Source organism: Pygoscelis adeliae, unplaced genomic scaffold (assembly GCF_000699105.1).
Source record: "Pygoscelis adeliae isolate BGI_AS28 unplaced genomic scaffold, ASM69910v1 Scaffold48, whole genome shotgun sequence".
NCBI lineage: Eukaryota > Metazoa > Chordata > Aves > Sphenisciformes > Spheniscidae > Pygoscelis > Pygoscelis adeliae.
This window is the reverse complement of record NW_008825618.1, coordinates 2,127,140-2,131,955: the sequence shown is the minus strand read 5'-3', so window position 1 is coordinate 2,131,955 and position 4,816 is coordinate 2,127,140.

The window sequence follows — 4,816 nt, the reverse complement described above, 5'->3', positions numbered from 1 at the left end:
TCAGGAAGAAGTCACATTTTTATTTATTTGTTGGTTTTTTTCTTTAAGATTGGAAGATTGCTATTGGACGTGAAAACTGAGGAACTTTACCTCTCTTTTCATATTCCTTCATCCTTTCCCTCTGTCCCCCCTTGTAGGAAAAAAATGATCAATGCGGTATTTGCAGCTTTGCTAATTTGTCCAATGATTATTGTATACAGATTGCAGAATGTTCTCCATATACAAATCACCTATGTGTGGAACCATTTAAAGTGTAGAGGGAATGCCTGCCGTAGGACAGGATGTTGTGTGACCTTGCCATCTGACCATCATGTAACCATTCTACATCTATACTACCTTTTGAACCTCGGCTACTTTTACATTATAAATTTGCTTGGAAATGACAGTTGTTCTTGAAAGTTGTTTCAAGAACCAAGTGTGCCTACAGAGCGCATTGCAATACTGCAGAGCTACCAAAGCATCCTCTTGACAAAGCTAGTTTGGGTACTACAAGTAGTGCAGCTACTTTAATGTAATATTCTTGCCAGACTCACTACAAATCTAGCCAGGAAGGCTGTGGCAGTCCGGTGCTGTCCACAAATTTTGCTTTGAATGAATTAATACACCTACATTACATAGTATGTTGCCATACCGATTTTAGTTGAGGTACCAGAGGCATGTATTTGTGCTAGTGCAGTGCTCCTCTCCTGCTAATATAGCCTGTTTCTCAGCAGGACTAACTAGTTCGTCGTAGGGTACTGAGTTGATGCAATTGTTTCCATTTCTTCTGGTTTCTGGACAAAATTTTCAGAAACTAGTTTCTGAATATATTTGCAGGATATAAATATGTTCTTCGATAAGTATCTGTACTGATCCAGCAGAACGCTGCACCACTACGGCTAGTCATCTTCTGGTAACCAGCACAGTTTAGTCAGTACCAACTTTTGTATCTGAAACATGCTGAAATAGATACACCCTTCAGTACAAACAGCAGACTTTTAAGGCTTTCGATACATAGCCTATTATTCATCAGATATAGAGAACACTTAGCTACTTCAGTCACGAGATCAATATTAAAGAGTTGGGGTCTGGCTGGATGAGCTAGTTTATAGTAGAAGATAAATGTGTTTAATATAATCGGGTCTTCTCTGTATATTTGGAATATGACATACTGAGTTTAAATTATTATTCTCATCATGAAGTTCACACGTATAGCTTTCTCTGTTTTGCCTGCCATATCAGCTTTACAGAAAGCCACTAGATCTGCATTACGTATGGGGTATGAATTCTCTCTAGGTCATCATGAACCAAAGTTGTTGTAGGAATTCCTCTGTGGAAGTCAGTTTGCCCTTCTACTCAAGAGTCTTAGATGGAAGAGACATGCCAACAAATTGGATGTTTTGTTGGTATTTGAAAACGGTGTTTACTCTTCAATACAGACAACATGATTTCTTCTTGATTAGTTTTCTGGCTACCTGTATATATTTTTGTGAGGGTTCATTTGGTTTATGTCATTTTCACTGCTATAGAAATTCAATGTGGTTAGTTGTATGATGGTAATAAGAAGGATACACTTATGTCTGAGCATAATGTTGAGGCAGAATTGGGTTTAAAAGAAACAACAAACAAGACTGCATTTTTAATAAAAAATTCCTTAAGACTTTCAAGGATGCTAAATATTTTACTTTATTTTCAGAAATATTTTGAGAGTGCAAATAATACAGTGAGTTTTATTAAAACGGTTATAATGTTTTAACCTTTTGCTTGTTTTTTCATACCTCATAACTGACTCCTGGAATAGTGCAGAACACACAACCTGGAAGACAGAAAGGTGAAGAAAAAGTGGGTTTGTATCTCGCTGTTGTTACAAATATTGTCTGTCTTTCCAGCGTGCTGGATTTTATCCCCACGTTACCTTTCCACCATTGCTAATTACAGAAGATTAAAGTTTCCTTCTTATCAGCTGGCCTGCTTGATTCTGTAGTGAAATTGAGAACCCTGGATACTTTTTTTTTTTTCCAAAGATTGCTTGTTCAAATACAGTTCTGAGGAGAGAAATACAGAATGAATCAATGCACAGAACGGAGTCAGAAAAATATTCACAATGGCTGCTGTGGACGACAGTCTCTTTTCACCAAAACCTTCGAAGGGAGTTCCCTAACTGTATGTTTCTCTCATGTTTAGACCAATGCCATGTACATGAAGTTTCCTGTTATTTAATTTCACACTTAGGATTTAAACTTTAGAGATGTGGGTTGTGTGTGTGTTGATGAGCACTCAGAAATAAAAATCTTCAATACTTTTGAATGGTTTGTTAAAAATATTGGGCCTATTCACTGGGAACTTATTTCTTCATATTTGAGATACCTGCATCTGAGCTATTCATCCTAGTTTCTCTGTATAGTGACTGGGAAAAAAAACAGGTAATCTGAAACATGATTCATCTCCTAAAGAAAGCATCTTTAGGATGAGGCGTCATGTAGTTGAAGCAGGTATTCCTCTTCACTAACGTCAATGGGTAACTACGGTGATGAGCTCACATATATGAAGAAAATCTCACTGCTGCTTTCAGTTGAAGTAATCTGGTCCCATACACCTCTAGCATTCTCGTACGTTATCTGCACCAAGAATGGTAAGACTGGCCTCGAAGCAAATTGGCAGGTACTTGCCTTGAGAGTCAGAGAGTTACAGTAGCTGGATGAGGGAATGGGATGAGACAAATTAAGAGAGCTTTCTGCGGATAGTTAAATTTATATGGCTGATAAAGCGTCTGAATGTCAAATCTCTGCCTACCGAAACAGAACATTCAGGTCCGGTTCGATCCATTGTTAGCTTGTCTATGATCGCAATAAAGGGTAACAACTTCTTACTGAATTTACGTTCAGTGTCCTTCACTTTGTTTTAAAAGCAATCTAAAGCAACTGTAAATTTGCAAAGGTGAGATTTTTTTCCTTAAATTGAAGTTGCTATTTCAAGCTGTAGCTGTTAGAATGTTAGATGTGATAGCATAGCCCGTTTCTAGATGGTGGGCTTTTTTTTCAGTTTAAATATCTCAATATTTATTTGCTGGTTCCTGCTTGTGTTCCACGTTTCGTGCGAGCATAGGTACATTTACATTCCTACCGTTACCTGTAGATTCCCACGTGAGTCTTGACTTGGCCCTTTCACCGAACAGTGCTTCCTTCCACAGCTCTTGGTATGCCTCTACCAAATGTGTGCTTATGAGGGCACGTTTAACTCGAAAAAGACTAAAATTTGCTAGAAACAAAAGTGATCTCGCTTTTGAATTTCTGTGACGGAAACGCCGAGGGAGCCAAACCCCCGCCATGTACCAGCATAAGCGGCAGGTACCGCTAGTAACGGCCGCTTTGGACCGTGTGCTGGGCTCCACGGTAATGTGAAGTGGTTGTACGTAGGTGTAATGTTACAAACACAGCAACCCGGATCCGGTGCTTTAAGGAAGGAGGACCGAACAGCCGCTCCGAAGAAGAGGACGTGCGTAGCTGCACGGGCTGTTGAGGACCGGAGGACTGATTACCTTTGTGTTAGAAAGCTGCGCTGCGGTACTGTGGTGTTTGGTGTGTGTCAGCGATGATACATGTCAAGTGGTTCAGGGCTTTTTAAAATAAGTATTTTTGTCAGGAAAAAATCCCTACAGATACTGAAATTGGTAGCTTGTGATTGCCGAGTTGAACTGTTTTTCAATGTAGTGTTAACCGTTTAGATTGCCAGCGGTACGTTCCAATTTATTTTCAGCTGAGCAAGAAGTAAATACATTTGTAATGGAGCCAAGTAATAAATCTGCGTTTTGCTATCTTTTTGCATAGATTTTAATCGTGATAATGGTGTTTATTTTTGTAGTAAGTTTTTTATTCAGGGTTCTGCTATAAGCTAGGGAGAAAATCTAATGGGCATGGTAGACTGGTACTGTGATGCACAGGAGGACGTTCTTCCCCTTAGAGTAACAGTTCAAGATCTTGGTTCTGCACAAGTGTGCTGATGCTGAATGCGCGTGCCTGAGAAAAAAAGCCGCACTTGAGGAAAGTGGTGGAATACCTAACTAATTAACTCAACCTCTAAAACAATAAACTGTAGAAAGAAAAGCGGGAGATACTGCCTCAGACCCTGAGCAATCTTACCCTGCTTTAGAGCCGGAACAGAATTACCGAACGCTCCTTGTGTAAGAAAGGGGATGGCCTGTAATGGATGCAACCCAACTTTCAGCCTACGGACTGGGCAAGGAGGAGGGACTGAAGCCGAAACGTTACTTGCTGTCCCCATAACCAGGCAACCCAACGGTGCTCGTGCGCTCCAGATAAACACGTACTGAACTGTCCAGCGTCAAACAGAGCGTAAGGGTGTCTGACTCTCATTCCTCCTACCGGCGCATTCGTTTTCTTACGGTGATTTTACTGCGTGGAGCCTCAGCGTGCTTTGCTACCACGCAGACCGACCCCCACAGAGCCAGCTTGAGGGGGTCCTCGGCTGGCAGCGGGGAAGCTGCCTGAAAAGGAGGTAACGGAAAGCCACCCGGCACGGCACGCTTGGCGTTTGAAAACTTTCGCTTCAGCAGGCTCAGAATCAACCCGGCTACAGCCAGAATCCCTCCCGTAGGGTAGCCAGTGGTATTTTTAAATAATAAGGGGTTTTAAGAGTTCTCTAAAGGCCAGATTTGCTGCCCGAGGTGGTGTTGCTCCGTGCGCATCTGTTGCGACCCCCAGGGCGGCAGGCCGGGGGGCTGCTACTGGGGATTCAGTCGCTGTTGCCGGTTGTTCGGGAGGGATTCTGCCCGGGGAGCGCGGGGCGCTGCACCCTCTGCGACCGCTTTCGCGCCCCC